Genomic DNA, 16,883 nt, shown 5'->3' on the forward strand with positions numbered 1-16,883 from the left:
AACTGGGTGAGCGGACCCCAGACTTCACAACCATAAAAGACAATGGGTTCTATAACTGGGTGAGCGGACCCCAGACTTCACAACCATAAAAGACAATGGGTTCTATAACTGGGTGAGCGGACCCCAGACTTCACAACCATTCCTAATTAGTATGTCGAAATGTTGTTCCTTTTGATGGAGTAGGAGGCCCTTCTTGCCTTGTCTCTCAGATGGTTCACAGCTTTGTGGAAGTTACCTGTGGCGCTGATGTTTAGGCCCAGGTATGTATAGTTACCTGTGGCGCTGATGTTTAGGCCCAGGTATGTATAGTTTGTTGTGTGCTCTAGGGCAACGGTGTCCAGATGGAATTTGTATTTGTTGTCTTGGCAGCTACCCTTTTTTGGAACACCATTATTTTTGTCGTCCTGAGATTTACTGTCAGGGCCCAGGTCTGTCAGGGCCCAGGTCTGTCAGGGCCCAGGTCTGTCAGGGCCCAGGTCTGTCAGAATCTGTACAGAAGATCTAGGTGCTGCTGTAGGTCCTCCTTGGTTGGGGATAGAAGCACCAGATCATCAGCAAACGTTTGACTTCAGATTCTAGTAGAGTGAGCCCAGGGGCTGCAGTTCTAGTAGGGTGAGGTCGGGGACTGCAGTTCTAGTAGGGTGAGGCCAGGGGCTGCAGTTCTAGTAGGGTGAGGCCAGGGGGCTGCAGTTCTAGTAGGGTGAGGCCAGGGGGCTGCAGTTCTAGTAGAGTGAGGCCGAGGGCTGCAGTTCTAGTAGAGTGAGGCCGGGGGCTGCAGTTCTAGTAGGGTGAGGCCAGGGGGCTGCAGTTCTAGTAGAGTGAGGCCAGGGGCTGCAGTTCTAGTAGAGTGAGGCCAGGGGCTGCAGTTCTAGTAGGGTGAGGCCAGGGGGCTGCAGTTCTAGTAGAGTGAGGCCGAGGGCTGCAGTTCTAGTAGGGTGAGGCCAGGGGGCTGCAGTTCTAGTAGAGTGAGGCCAGGGGCTGCAGTTCTAGTAGAGTGAGGCCAGGGGCTGCAGTTCTAGTAGAGTGAGGCCGGGGGGCTGCAGTTCTAGTAGAGTGAGGCCAGGGGGCTGCAGTTCTAGTAGGGTGAGGCCAGGGGGCTGCAGTTGGAGTCGGGTGAGGCCGGAGGCTGCAGTTGGAGTCGGGTGAGGCCGGAGGCTGCAGTTGGAGTAGGGTGAGGCCGGAGGCTGCAGTTCTAGTCTAGTCAAAAGCTTTTTTGAGATCAGCAATGTATGAGAATGCCTTTGTTTTGGTTTGGTTTGTTTCTTTGATTTGACATTTGCTCAGTACATTGTTTTCACTGAGGAAATGTACTTGTCTGCTGTTAATGATAATGCAGAGGATTTTCCCAAGGTTGCTGTTGACGCATATATTCCCACGGTAGTTATTGGGGTCAAATTTGTCTCCACTTTTGTGGATTGGGGTGATCAGTCCTTGGTTCCAAATATTGGAGAAGATGCCAGAGCTGAGGATGATGTTAAGGAGTTTAAGTTTAGCCAATTGGAATTTGTGGTCTGTATATTTTATCATTGAGGATACCATCAACACCACAGGCCTTTTTGGGTTGGAGGGTTTGTAATTGTGTCCTGTAGTTCATTTCAATGTAATTAGAGAATCCAGTTGGTTCTGGTCGTCTATAATAGTTGATTCTTCTAAGATTTGTATTTGATCATGTCTATGTTTTTGCTGTTTGTTCTTTGTTATAGGGGCCCAAAAAATGGAGAAGTGGTTTATCCATACGTCTATGTTTTGGATAGATAACTCTTCGTGTTTTAGTGTTTTCCAATTTTCCCAGAAGTGGTAGTCTATGGATTCTTCAATTACATTGAGCTGATTTCTGACGTGGTGTTCCATCCTCACCCGTAGTGTATTTCTGTATTGTTTTAGTGATTCCCCCATCCTCAGGTCTCCTCTCCCTGTTAACCTACTGTCTCTCCTGCCCAGGCGTGTTATGGTATAGTGAAGGTACCATGCATGTGTAATCCTAACCCCTCCCCCCCCCTGCCCAGGCGTGTTATGGTATAGTGAAGGTACCATGTGTAATCCTAACCCCCCCCCCCTGCCCAGGCGTGTTATGGTATAGTGAAGGTACCATGTGTAATCCTAACCCCCTGCCCAGGCGTGTTATGGTATAGTGAAGGTACCAGATGGTAACTGGCTGTGCAGGACGTGTGTCCTGGGCATCGACCCCCAGTGTCAGCTGTGCCCCATCAAGGGGGGGCGATGAAGGCTACGAGGGCGGGCACCAAGTGGGCACACGTCAGCTGTGCTCTGTGGATCCCTGAGGTAAAAATTAACACCTTTTTATGCATTCATCTGTCTGTCTCTAGCTGACTGACGGTCCCGTGTGTCTCTAGCTGACTGACGGTCCCGTGTGTCTCTAGCTGACTGACTGACGGTCCCGTGTGTCTCTAGCTGACTGACGGTCCCGTGTGTCTCTAGCTGACTGACTGGCGGTCACGTGTGTCTCTAGCTGACTGACGGTCCCGTGTGTCTCTAGCTGACTGACTGACGGTCACGTGTGTCTCTAGCTGACTGACGGTCCCGTGTGTCTCTAGCTGACTGACGGTCCCGTGTGTCTCTAGCTGACTGACGGTCCCGTGTGTCTCTAGCTGACTGACGGTCCCGTGTGTCTCTAGCTGACTGACTGTCCCGTGTGTCTCTAGCTGACTGACGGTCCCGTGTGTCTCTAGCTGACTGACTGACGGTCCCGTGTGTCTCTAGCTGACTGACTGTCCCGTGTGTCTCTAGCTGACTGACGGTCCCGTGTGTCTCTAGCTGACTGACGGTCCCGTGTGTCTCTAGCTGACTGACGGTCCCGTGTGTCTCTAGCTGACTGACGGTCCCGTGTATCTCTAGCTGACTGACGGTCCCGTGTGTCTCTAGCTGACTGACGGTCCCGCGTGTCTCTAGCTGACTGACGGTCCCGCGTGTCTCTAGCTGACTGACGGTCCCGTGTGTCTCTAGCTGACTGACTGACGGTCCCGTGTGTCTAGCTGACTGACTGACCCGTGTGTCTCTAGCTGACTGACGGTCCCGTGTGTCTCTAGCTGACTGACAGTCCCGTGTGTCTCTAGGTGACTGACGGTCCCGTGTGTCTCTAGCTGACTGACGGTCCCGTGTGTCTCTAGCTGACTGACGGTCCCGTGTTTCTCTAGCTGACTGACTGACGGTCCCGTGTGTCTAGCTGACTGACTGACGGTCCCGTGTGTCTCTAGCTGACTGACGGTCCCGTGTGTCTCTAGCTGACTGACGGTCCCGTGTGTCTCTAGCTGACTGACTGACGGTCCCGTGTGTCTAGCTGACTGACGGTCCCGTGTGTCTCTAGCTGACTGACGGTCCCGTGTGTCTCTAGCTGACTGACGGTCCGGTGTGTCTCTAGCTGACTGACGGTCCCGTGTGTCTCTAGCTGACTGACGGTCCCGTGTGTCTCTAGCTGACTGACGGTCCCGTGTGTCTCTAGCTGACTGACGGTCCCGTGTGTCTCTAGCTGACTGACTGACGGTCCCGTGTGTCTCTAGCTGACTGACTGACGGTCCCGTGTTTCTCTAGCTGACTGACGGTCCCGTGTGTCTCTAGCTGACTGACGGTCCCGTGTGTCTCTAGCTGACTGACTGTCCCGTGTTTCTCTAGCTGACTGACTGACGGTCCCGTGTGTCTCTAGCTGACTGACTGACGGTCCCGTGTGTCTCTAGCTGACTGACGGTCCCGTGTGTCTCTAGCTGACTGACGGTCCCGTGTGTCTCTAGCTGACTGACGGTCCCGTGTGTCTCTAGGTGAGCATCGCGTGTCCAGAGAGGATGGAGCCCATCACCAAGGTGTCTCACATCCCCCCCTCCCGCTGGTCTCTCATCTGCAGCCTCTGTAAACTGAAGACTGGAGCCTGTATACAGGTGAGTATGGTGGTTGGACCGTGTATTTCTGAACATATGTAGGTGACTAGATATCACACGTCTCTTGGTTTGTTCACACTCGTAGTGTCTTAGTTTGTAGTATTGTGTGGTTTAACTTTTCTATTGGCTCGTGAAGTGTGTATTAACACAGGGGGGTTCTCAAACTTTTAGAGACCCTTTTGTGATAGTTAATTAATCAGGGATCCCCCTCGTAATGAGAACACAACTGCAGTGAGATAGAAATAAGATAAGGAGTGTCACTGGCAGTGCATGGCGAGAACTATTGAGTTGAAAAATGTGTCATTGTTGTGGTACTGTGGATATCAATATCTGTAGTGAGCCCCCAAGGCCCATGTTGCTCTGGGGTAAGAACAGACATTATAGTTGAATAATATGCCATTGTATCACAACCTCTAACCTCGGCCAAAATGAGTTTCATTTTTTAGTAATATTCATAAAAAATTACATGCAAAAAAAAAAAGTTATATATATTTTGAAATCTGCCTGCGGACCTCCTGCAGGAGCTCACTTTGACAACCCCTGAGTTAATGAACCTTGTCCTCCTGCAGGAGCTCACTTTGACAACCCCTGAGTTAATGAACCTTGACCTCCTGCAGGAGCTCACTTTGACAACCCCTGAGTTAATGAACCTTGACCTCCTGCAGGACCCCACTTTGACAACCCCTGAGTTAATGAACCTTGACCTCCTGCAGGACCCCACTTTGACAACCCCTGAGTTAATGAACCTTGACCTCCTGCAGGACCCCACTTTGACAACCCCTGAGTTAATGAACCTTGACCTCCTGCAGGACCCCACTTTGACAACCCCTGAGTTAATGAACCTTGACCTCCTGCAGGACCCCACTTTGACAACCCCTGAGTTAATGAACCTTGTCCTCCTGCAGGACCCCACTTTGACAACCCCTGAGTTAATGAACCTTGTCCTCCTGCAGGACCCCACTTTGACAACCCCTGAGTTAATGAACCTTGACCTCCTGCAGGACCCCACCCACTTTGACAACCCCTGAGTTAATGAACCTTGTCCTCCTGCATCCCTCAGTGCTCAGTGAAGAACTGCACCATTCCGTTCCATGTGACGTGTGCCTTCGAGCACAGCCTGGAGATGAAGACTGTCCTGGATGAAGGAGATGAGGTGAAGTTCAGGTCCTACTGCCTGAAGCACAGCAAGCCCAAGAACCAGGCCTCCTCCGACCCACCAGCCCCCGGCCTCAGCCCCTGTCAGCCAGCCCACAGCAAGCAGTCCAAGGCAGGGAGCCAGGCTCCGGTCTCAGTCCAGCCCGGCCCAAACCCCCCGTAGACCCAGAGAGGGGAGGCCTGAGGGCCCAGAGGTTGCTAGAACTAGAGGAGGAGTTTTCTACTCTGATTCACCCTGAGGAGCTGGCCCTGAACCTGGGCCTCCCTCCCAGCCTGCTGGACTTCATCTACCAATACTGGAAACTGAAGAGGAAGAGCAACTTCAACCGTGCTCTGCTGCCCCCTAGTGAGGAGGAGGGTAACCTGCTGCTGTTGCCTCATGAAGACAGCATCCACACACGGATGAGGATGTTCATGCACCTCCGACAGGACTTAGAGAGGTTAGTATTACTTATATTGTATTTAATATAGATATACACTGAGTATACAAGCATAAAGAACACCTGCTCTTTCCATGACAGACCGACCAGGTCAATCCAGGTGAAAGCTATGATCCCTTATTGATGTCACTTGTTAATTCCACTTCAGTGTAGATGAAGGGGAGGAGACATGTAGATGAAGGAGAGGAGACATGTAGATGAAGGGGAGGAGACATGTAGATGAAGGGGAGGAGACATGTAGATGAAGGAGAGGAGACGGGTTGAAGAAGGATGTTTAAGCTTTGAGACAGTTGAAACATGGTTTGGGTACACTACCGTTCTAAAGTTTGGTCACTTATAAATGGAATTGTTTTTGAAAGAAAAGCAAATTGTCCATTAAAATAACATCAAATTGATCAGAAATACAGTGTAGACATTGTTAATGTAGCATTAGTAACAATAGTAGATGTATTTTCCATCCATACAGGAGCATCAATGTTGTAAATGACTATTGTAGCTGGAAACGGCTGATTTTTAATGGATATCTACATAGGAGTACAGAGGCCCATTATCAGCAACCACCACTCCTGTGTTCCAATGGCACGTTGTGTTAGCTAATCCAAGTACAGAGGCCCATTATCAGCAACCATCACTCCTGTGTTCCAATGGCACGTTGTGTTGGCTAATCCACGTACAGAGGCCCCATTATCAGCAACCATCACTCCTGTGTTCCAATGGTACGTTGTGTTGGCTAATCCACGTACAGAGGCCCCATTATCAGCAACCATCACTCCTGTGATCCAATGGCACGTTGTGTTAGCTAATCCAAGTACAGAGGCCCCATTATCAGCAACCATCACTCCTGTGATCCAATGGCACGTTGTGTTAGCTAATCCAAGTACAGAGGCCCCATTATCAGCAACCATCACTCCTGTGTTCCAATGGCACGTTGTGTTAGCTAATCTAAGTTTACCATTTTAAAAGGCTAATTGATCATTAGAAAACCCTTTTGCAATTATGTTAACACAGCTGAAAACGGTTGTTCTGATTAAAGAAGCAATAAAACAGTCCTTCTTTAGACTAGTTGAGTATCTGGAGCATCAGCATTTGTGGGTTCGCTTACAGGCTCAAAATGGCCCTGAAACAAGGACCTTTCTTCTGAAACTCGTCAGTCTATTCTTGTTCTGAGAAATGAAGGCTGTTTCATGTCAGAAATGTGGATTAGCTAACAACGTGCCATTGGAACACAGGAGTTATGGTTGCGGACATGTATGTACATCTATATCTATCTATATCTATGTAGATATTCCATTAAAAATCAGCCGTTTCCAACAACAATAGTTATTTTAATGGACCAAAAATACGCTTTTCTTTCAAAAGGACATTTTGGACATTTGTAAGTGACCCCCAAACTTTTGAACGGTAGAGTATGTGTGCTATATGGGTGAATGGAATGGTTGCAGGCGCCAGGCGCACTGGTTTGTGTCTAGAACTGCACTGCTGCTGGGTTTTTCACACTCAACCCTTTCCCGTGTGTATCAAGAATGGTCCACCACCCAAGGAAATCAAACCAACTGGACACAACTGTGGGAAGCGTTGGAGTCAACATCCTGTGTAACGCTTTACCGCCTTGTGGAGTCCATGCCCCGACGAATTGAGGCTCTTCTGAGGGCTAATGGGGGGGGTCAACTCTATTTTTTTAGAAGACGTTATCCACATACGGATGGATGGTCATGCACCCCAGACTATACTTTTATATACGTTGTAAATTATACTACACTGAACCCAAATATAAACGCAACATGTAAAGTGTTGGAATTAAAAGATACCAGAAATGTTCCACACGCACAAAAAATGTCGCTAAAATGTTGTGGATGACTTCGTTTACATCCCTGTCAGTGAGCATTTCTCCTTTTGCCAAGATAATCCATTCACCTGACAGGTGTGGCATATCAAGAAGCTGATTTAACAGCATGATCATTTACATAGGTGCACCTTATGCTGGGGACAATAAAGAACACTCTCTAAAATGGGCAGTTTTATCACACAACACAATGCCACAGATGTCTCAAGTTTTTAGGGAGCGTGCAATTGACATTCTGACTGCAGGAATGTCCACCAGAGCTGTTGCCAGAGAATTGAATGTTCATTTCTCTACCATAAGCCGCCTCCCAACGTCATTTTAGAGAATTTGGCAGTATGTCCAACCGGCCTCAACCCCAGGACTTCCACATCCGGCTTCTTCACCTGCGGGATCGTCTGAGACCAGCCACCCAGACAGCTGATGAAACTCAGGAGTATTTCTGTCTGTAATAAAGCCCTTTTGTGATGGAAAAACTAATTCTGATTGGCTGGGCCTGGCTCCCCAGTGGGTGGGCCTATGCCTTCCCAGGCCCCCCTACCCACCCATGTGAAATCCATAGATTAGAGCCATATTTATTTCAATGGACTGATATCCATATACAGTACGTTCTAAATTATTCAGACCCCTTCCCCTTTTTCCACATTTTGTTACGTTACAGACTTTATTCACATTTTTTTTTATCCTCATCAATCTACACCCCATAATGACAAAGCATCCTCATCAATCTACACCCCATAATGACAAAGCATCCTCATCAATCTACACCCCATAATGACAAAGCATCCTCATCAATCTACACCCCATAATGACAAAGCATCCTCATCAATCTACACCCCATAATGACAAAGCATCCTCATCAATCTACACCCCATAATGACAAAGCATCCTCATCAATCTACACCCCATAATGACAAAGCATCCTCATCAATCTACACCCCATAATGACAAAGCATCCTCATCAATCTACACCCCATAATGACATCACAATACCCCATAATGACATCACAATACCCCATAATGACATCACAATACCCCATAATGACATCACAATACCCCATAATGACATCACAATACCCCATAATGACAAAGCAAAACAGGTTTTTAGACATTTGTGTAAATTATTCCTAAAACAGAAACGGCATTTAAATAAGTATTCAGACCTCTTTGGTTACGAGACTCCGAAATGGAGCTCATAGGTGCCTCCTGTTTCATTGATCATCCTTGAGATGTTTCTATTTACTTCACTGGAGTCCACCTGTGGTAAATTCAATTGATTGGACATGATTTGAAAGGCACATTCCTGTCTATGTAATGACCCACAGTTGACAGTGCATTTCCAGCATTGAAGGTCCCCAAGAACACAGTGGCCTCCATTCTTAAATAGGAAGAAGTTTGGAACCACCGAGTCACCAAATCAGGAGAAGGGCTCTGGTCAGGGAGGTGAGCAAGAACCCCCAATGGTCCCTCGGACAGCTCCAGAGTTTATCTGTGGAAATGAGAACCTTTCCAGAAGGGAACCATCTCTGCAGTAGTCCCCCAATCAGGCTTTTATGGTAGACTGGTCAGATGGAAGCCACTTTGTAAAAGGCACATGACAGCCACTTGAGTTTGCCAAAGGCACCTAAAGGACTCTCAGATTATGAGAAACGAGATTCTGGTCTGGAAACAAGATCTGGAACTTTGGCCTGAATGCCAAGCGTCATGTCTGGAGTGAACCCTGGCACCATCCCTATGATGAAAACATGGTGGTGGCAGACCATGCTGTGGGATGTTTTTCAGCGGCAGGGACTGAGAGACAAGCTTTCAGGATCGAGGGAAAGATGAATGGAGCAAAGTACAGAGGTCCTGATGGAAAACCTGCTCCAGAGCACTCAGGACCACAGACTGGGGTGAAGGTTCACCTTCCAACAGGACAACAACCCTAAGCACACAACCAGGACAAAGCAGGAGTGGCTTCGGTAAAAGTCTCTGAATGTCCTTGAGTTGCCCCCGCCAGAGCCCAGACTTGAATCTGATCAAACATCTCTGGAGACCTGAAAATCACTGTCCAGCGACGCTTCCCATCCAACCTGACAGAGCTTGAGAGGATCTGTAGGAAAATGGGAGAAACTCCACAAATACAGGTGTGTCAAGCTTGTAGCATCACACAGAAGAAGACTCGAGGCTGTAATCACTGCCAAAAGTGCTTCCACAAAGTACTGAGTAAAGGGTCTGAATACTTCTGTCAATGTCATATTTCAGTATTTTATATTGAAATAAATTTCAAATTCGATGTTTACCTGTATTTGCTTTGTCATTATGGGGTGTTGTGTAGATATATGGAAAACATTGTATTTTAATCCATTTTAGAATAAGGCTGTAACAACAAATGGGGAAAAGAAAAGGGTCTGAATACTTCAGAATGAATTGTAAAATTGTTACCATGTTGAGTTTCTATTTTTGTTCAGTATAGTTCTATGAACCCGAGCTCTGTCATATCAAGATCTGAGTTGGGTGTTTCTATGGATGGCAGGTAGCCAGGGGTTGCACGGTTCCAATCCAGGGTCTTAGAGGACGAATCTGTCACCTGTTGCACCCTTCAGAATGTAAAAAGTATTCGGTTATGGGCCCGTACATAATGTAACCTTCCCTTTCAGAATGTAAAAGGTATTCGGTTATGGGCCCGCATATAATGCAACCTTCCTTCAGAATGTAAAAGGTATTCTCGGTTATGGGCCCCATATACGTAACCTTCCCTTCAGAATGTAAAAGGTATTCGGGTTATGGGCCTGTACATAATGTGTAACCTTCCCTTCAGAATGTAAAAGGTATTCGGTTATGGCCCAGCATAATGTAACCTTCCTTCAGAATGCAAAAAGCATATTCGGTTATGGCCTACATAATGTAACCTTCCTTCAGAATGTGCTGTATTCGGTTATGGGCCTGTACATAATGTAACCTTCCCTTCAGAATGTAAAAGGTATTTAAAGCAGGGCCCGTACATAATGTAACCTTCCCTTCAGAATGTGCAAGTTAAGCAAGGAATGGGTGTAGTGGCTACCTGCCACCGTAACAGGGAGGGGAGGGTGGGGAGGGGAGGGAGGGTTACGGTGGGGAGGGGGTGGGGAGGGTTACGGTGTTGGGGAGGGGGAGGGTTACGGAGGGGAGGGGGAGGGTGACAGAGGTTAGGGCTCAGGTCTCTGGAATGGTTAGGGGTCAGGCCTGGGGGCCAAAGAGGTTAGGGGTCAGGCCTGGGGGCCAAAGAGGTTAGGGGTCAGGCCTGGGGGCCAAAGAGGTTAGGGGTCAGGCCTGGGGGCCAAAGAGGTTAGGGGTCAGGCCTGGGGGCCAAAGAGGTTAGAGGTCAGGCCTGGGGGCCAAAGAGGTTAGGGTATATAAAAGTGCTTCAAAAAGCAGGAATTGGGGGTGGGGAATGAGTGCAAATCAGAAGAGCTCAAATCTCTTGAGGGAAGAAAACAAATTCAGTTCCTGTAGATATTCCCTCAAATGTAAGCTAAAATAGGCATATGAAGAATTGTTTCCATCACACAAGTTTTACTAAATCCACACAAGTAATCAAATGTAAAAATAATTATACAAGGATCCAAAAAGACAATAATAATCATGACGGGTACAATAGATCTGTAGCTTGACCTCTAAATCAATGAATTTATCCCAGGGGAGATGGAAACTATAAAACAGCCACCAGATGGAGACAGATTGCTGGGTGTCTTAGGGTGAGTGTTTGTTAGCTCACCCGACGGCCATGTTGTGTCCCCTACAGGTGAGGAACCTGTGTTACATGGTGAGTCGGAGGAGAAGCTGAAACTGTCTCAGAGCAAGGCCCAGGAGCAGATCTTCAACCTCCACGTCAAACTGCTCAGCCAGGAGATCTCCGCTGGTAAAGATTTGTGTGGGGCCGTATCCGAACAACCATACTTGCATTGTAAAGAATAGGTATTTTGGATATGTGAAAAAAATAACGTTTTATAGTATGTGAAATTAGTTTAAAGGCCAGGATGGCATACTCATTTAGGCATTTAAAAATTATATATATTTTTTAACTAGGCAAGTCGGTTAAGAACAAATTCTTATTTACAATGACGGCCTACCCCGGCCAAACCTGGACGACGCTGGGCCAATTGTGAGCCACCCTATGGGGCACCCAATCACGGCCGGATGTGATACAGCCTGGATTCGAACCAGGGACTGTATTTACGCCTCTTGCACTGAGACGCAGTGCCTTAGACCGCTGCGCTACTCGGGAGCGATATAGTTAGTGACCATCAGTAAATGAAAGTACATGGGACAATGTTATAACATGTCAATAGCTCCAAATTTAAAATGACTTAACTTCAAACCAACTATAAATAGTAAAAAAATAATATTAACAAGACAAGTAAAAGATGTGCAACATGAAAAATATCTTCCCATTGTGTAATTTATTGACGGCCCCTAACTAGCCCCAGAGCTAGGCTACTCTAATTGACTCTCATTTGTAGTCAGTCATGGCCACTGCATTTCTTTCTGATTGGCCCTCGTGTGGGAGGAGATGGGGACTAACCCATAATTCTGATTGGCCCTCATGGTGTGGGAGGAGTTGGGGACTAACCCATCATTCTGATTGGCCCTCATGGTATGGGAGGGAGATGGGGACTAACCCATCATTCTGATTGGCCCTCATGGTGTGGGAGGAGATGGGGACTAACCCATCATTCTGATTGGCCCTCATGGTGTGGGAGGAGTTGGGGACTAACCCATCATTCTGATTGGCCCTCATGGTGTGGGAGGAGTTGGGGACTAACCCATCATTCTGATTGGCCCTCATGGTGTGGGAGGAGATGGGGACTAACCCATAATTCTGATTGGCCCTCATGGTGTGGGAGGAGTTGGGGACTAACCCATCATTCTGATTGGCCCTCATGGTATGGGAGGAGATGGGGACTAACCCATCATTCTGATTGGCCCTCATGGTGTGGGAGGAGATGGGGACTAACCCATCATTCTGATTGGCCCTCATGGTGTGGGAGGAGTTGGGGACTAACCCATCATTCTGATTGGCCCTCATGGTGTGGGAGGAGTTGGGGACTAACCCATCATTCTGATTACCTCATGGTGTGGGAGGAGTTGGGGACTAACCCATCATTCTGATTGGCCCTCATGGTGTGGGAGGAGTTGGGGACTAACCCATCATTCTGGATTGGCCCTCATGGTGTGGGAGGAGTTGGGGACTAACCCATCATTCTGATTGGCCCTCATGGTGTGGGAGGAGATGGGGACCAACCCATCATTCTGATTGGCCCTCATGGTATGGGAGGAGATGGGGACTCAACCCATCATTCTGATTGGCCCTCATGGTGGGAGGAGATGGGGACTAACCCACGCCCTGATTTCTGGCCCTCATGGTGTGGGAGGAGTTGGGGACTAACCTATCATTCTGATTGGCCCTCATGGTGTGGGAGGAGTTGGGACTAACCCATCATTCTGATTGGCCCTCATGGTGTGAGGAGTTGTGACTAACCCATACCCTGATTAGCCCTCATGGTGTGGGAGGAGATGGGGACTAACCCATCATTCTGATTGGCCCTCATGGTGTGGGAGGAGATGGGGACTAACCCATCATTCTGATTGGCCCTCATGGTGTGGGAGGAGATGGGGACTAACCCATCATTCTGATTGGCCCTCATGGTCTTTTCTCTCCAGGTCTGCCGGTGGACAGCATGTTGTTCCGGCCTCCTCCCAGAATCACCCTGACGCTGAAGATGCCCAAAGTGTCGCTGGGTAACGGGAAGACTGGCTCCAAGTCAGGCAACGGCCCCCTGTGTCCAGATAACAGCGGGAACGTTCACCAACGAAGTGGGGGAGGGAAGGGGCTAGGGAAGGGTGGGGGGCTGGGGAAGGGGAAGGGGGGAGGGTTAGGTAAAGGAGGAGGGAAGCCTCAGCTCCATGGGCGAGGCAAGAGAGAGGAGTGCTCCAATGGCAGCCTGCTGTCTGCTTCAGGTCAGTCACGTAGGGAGGGAAGTAATGCCACTGGACCAACACTGACTAACCGTTCTGCCAGGGGCTCAGCCCTGACCATTAAACAGACTGGCAAGCCTCTAATGGGTCAACCGTTGACGCTCCACCCTGCCCTACATGGCCACCCTTCCAATGGAAACGGCAAACTGGACCAAGAGCGGACAGGCCCCGTCCCTAGATCCAAACTGGACCAAGAGCGGACAGGCCCCGTCCCTAGATCCAAACTGGACCAAGAGCGGACAGGCCCCGTCCCTAGATCCAAACTGGACCAAGAGCGGACAGGCCCCGTCCCTAGATCCAACGGCGTGATGGAGAAGGTGGTGGGCGTGGCCCAGAAGGACAGCTCTTGTCAGACCCCCAGCGAACAGGAAACCAGCGAGGGCTCAGGGGTCAAGGCCAGCCAATCAGGCAGCTTCAGTGATTCCACCATGGAGCATTTCAGCCGGTCGTTCAAGGAGGCGACGGTCAGTTTGGTGCGGACCACGGAGGACCTGCGGGGGGACAAGGTGTCCCAGGGGGGTAAAGGCTCCAGATCAGCCCAGGACCGACCCTGGGCCAAACCAGCTCCTGGAGGCCCCCAGGGGGGTAAAGGCTCCAGATCAGCCCAGGACCGACCCTGGGCCAAACCAGTTCCCGGAGGCCCCCAGGGACTCGGTGGTACCAGATCAGCCAAGGACCGACCCTGGGCCAAACCAGTTCCCGGAGTCCCCCAGGGACTCGGTGGTACCAGATCACCACCCTACAAGGAGACGGATGGATACTGCCCTGACCTGGAACTCAGTGACTCAGAGCCAGAGGCTAAAGGTCAGAGGTTGAGGCAGGGTAGGGTAAAGCAGAGCCTGGGGGGGTCCAGTAGGACCTCAGTACAGAGGTGACAGCCATGACATGACCTTGGCCCCGGCTCTGTCTGAGCGAGCAGCTCTCTGGTCATGGGGCAGAGCCAGAGCCCCTACAATGGCTGGGCAATCTTATCTATTGTACACAGGGACAGGAGCACAGGACTGCTGCATGACAGGCGTCCTGACCCAGGCGTCCTGACCCAGGCGTCCTCATCATCACCTCAGTGGGACTCTAAGCCACATGTCTTCTTTAATGTCTTTTTGTTCTCTCTCCCTCTATGCTCGGTGTGAACGGAATGACTGTCTCCTGATGAAACAACTTGTCTGTTTATTTCTGTCTTTGCTCTGGCTAGAAATGATTAGAGCCTGAATGATGGGGGTTTCTTTTTGGGGGGGGGGGGGGGGGGAACACACAACTTACTGATGTTGATTTGAGTGTTTTACATCGGAGAAATTAAGATGTAATTTTTCCACACTGAAGTCTCGTAAATTGCCATCCAAAATTAGCAATTGTCCAATAAAATATGTTTCAAATGTCGATTTTCATCCTATCGGTCGTGCTCTATAAATGATTTTCTGTTCTGTACTCAACCTCCCTATCTAGGTTAACATCTACATAATAGGTGAATCTACTCAAACCTCCCTCTCCTTTTCTCTCGCTCTTTCGCGATCTCTTGAACTGCTAGCATTAGCATCTCTTGAACTGCTAGCATTAGCATCTCTTGAACTGCTAGCATTAGCATCTCTTGAACTGCTAGCATTAGCATCTCTTGAACTGCCAGCATTAGCATCTCTTGAACTGCTAGCATTAGCATCTCTTGAACTGCTAGCATTAGCATCTCTTGAACTGCTAGCATTAGCATCTCTTGAACTGCCAGCATTAGCATCTCTTGAACTGCTAGCATTAGCATCTCTTGAACTGCTAGCATTAGCATCTCTTGAACTGCTAGCATTAGCATCTCTTGAACTGCTAGCATTAGCATCTCTTGAACTGCTAGCATTAGCATCTCTTGAACTGCTAGCATTAGCATCTCTTGAACTGCCAGCATTAGCATCTCTTGAACTGCTAGCATTAGCATCTCTTGAACTGCTAGCATTAGCATCTCTTGAACTGCTAGCATTAGCATCTCTTGAACTGCCAGCATTAGCATCTCTTGAACTGCTAGCATTAGCATCTCTTGAACTGCTAGCATTAGCATCTCTTGAACTGCTAGCATTAGCATCTCTTGAACTGCCAGCATTAGCATCTCTTGAACTGCCAGCATTAGCATCTCTTGAACTGCTAGCATTAGCATCTCTTGAACTGCCAGCATTAGCATCTCTTGAACTGCCAGCATTAGCATCTCTTGAACTGCCAGCATTAGCATCTCTTGAACTGCCAGCATTAGCATCTCTTGAACTGCCAGCATTAGCATCTCTTGAACTGCTAGCATTAGCATCTCCTGAACTGCTAGCATTAGCATCTCCTGAACTGCTAGCATTAGCATCTCTTGAACTGCTAGCATTAGCATCTCTTGAACTGCTACCTATCCTTTCACATCATTTCAGATGAGGAGACTGTCGTTCAACAGTCAGTTCTTCCGTTCGTCTCCATTTCCAGAGTTGGACAGAGGGAGTCTCTTTAAGTGAATCATTGTGTTCAATAGCGCCCATGTTTTTGATATGTGTGAATATGAAATTCACTGACTGTGTATTGGTGTGATTTTGTATCCTTTTTACTAGGGAATAAATAGTATATTTAATCAAATTCGATGTTTGGTGACATTTTTGACCCCTGGAACAGAAGAGCTGCTGGGTTATGGAACCTGATGCTATGGTGTACGACTGGTGGGGGTGGAGGGTCTGACTGGTGGGGGTGGAGGGTCTGACTGGTGGGGGTGGAGGGTCTGACTGGTGGGGGTGGAGGGTCTGACTGGTGGGGGTGGAGGGTCTGACTGGTGGTGGGGTGGATGGTCTGACTGGTGGGGGTGGATGGTCTGGGTGGTGGGGGTGGAGGGTCTGACTGGTGGGGGTGGAGGGTCTGACTGGTGGGGGTGTATGTTCTGACTGGTGGGGGTGTGTGTTCTGACTGGTGGGGATGGAGGGTCTGACTGGTGGGGGTGTATGTTCTGACTGGTGGGGGTGGAGGGTCTGACTGGTGGGGATGTATGTTCTGACTGGTGGGGGTGGAGGGTCTGACTGGTGGGGGTGTATGTTCTGACTGGTGGGGGTGGAGGGTCTGACTGGTGGGGGTGGAGGGTCTGACTGGTGGGGGTGGAGGGTCTGACTGGTGGGGGTGTATGTTCTGACTGGTGGGGGTGGAGGGTCTGACTGGTGGGGATGTATGTTCTGACTGGTGGGGGTGGAGGGTCTGACTGGTGGGGGTGTATGTTCTGACTGGTGGGGGTGGAGGGTCTGACTGGTGGGGTGGAGGGTCTGACTGGTGGGGGTGTATGTTCTGACTGGTGGGGATGGAGGGTCTGACTGGTGGGGGTGTATGTTCTGACTGGTGGGGGTGGAGGGTCTGACTGGTGGGGATGTATGTTCTGACTGGTGGGGGTGGAGGGTCTGACTGGTGGGGGTGTATGTTCTGACTGGTGGGGGTGGAGGGTCTGACTGGTGGGGGTGGAGGGTCTGACTGGTGGTGGGGTGGATGGTGGTGGAGGGTCTGACTGGTAGTGGTGGAGGGTGGTGGGGGTGGAGGAGGATCTGACTGGTAGTGGTGGTGGTGGTGGAGGGTCTG

At 49.4% G+C, this 16,883-nt stretch overlaps 1 pseudogene; it reads left to right on the forward strand.

Moving 5' to 3' along the window:
- Positions 1-2,104: 2,104 nt before the first annotated feature.
- On the forward strand, positions 2,105-14,567 carry LOC115124468 (protein Jade-3-like; annotated as a pseudogene).
- Positions 14,568-16,883: the final 2,316 nt, after the last annotated feature.

This window comes from Oncorhynchus nerka, unplaced genomic scaffold (assembly GCF_034236695.1).
Source record: "Oncorhynchus nerka isolate Pitt River unplaced genomic scaffold, Oner_Uvic_2.0 unplaced_scaffold_4298, whole genome shotgun sequence".
In the NCBI taxonomy this organism is placed as follows: domain Eukaryota; kingdom Metazoa; phylum Chordata; class Actinopteri; order Salmoniformes; family Salmonidae; genus Oncorhynchus; species Oncorhynchus nerka.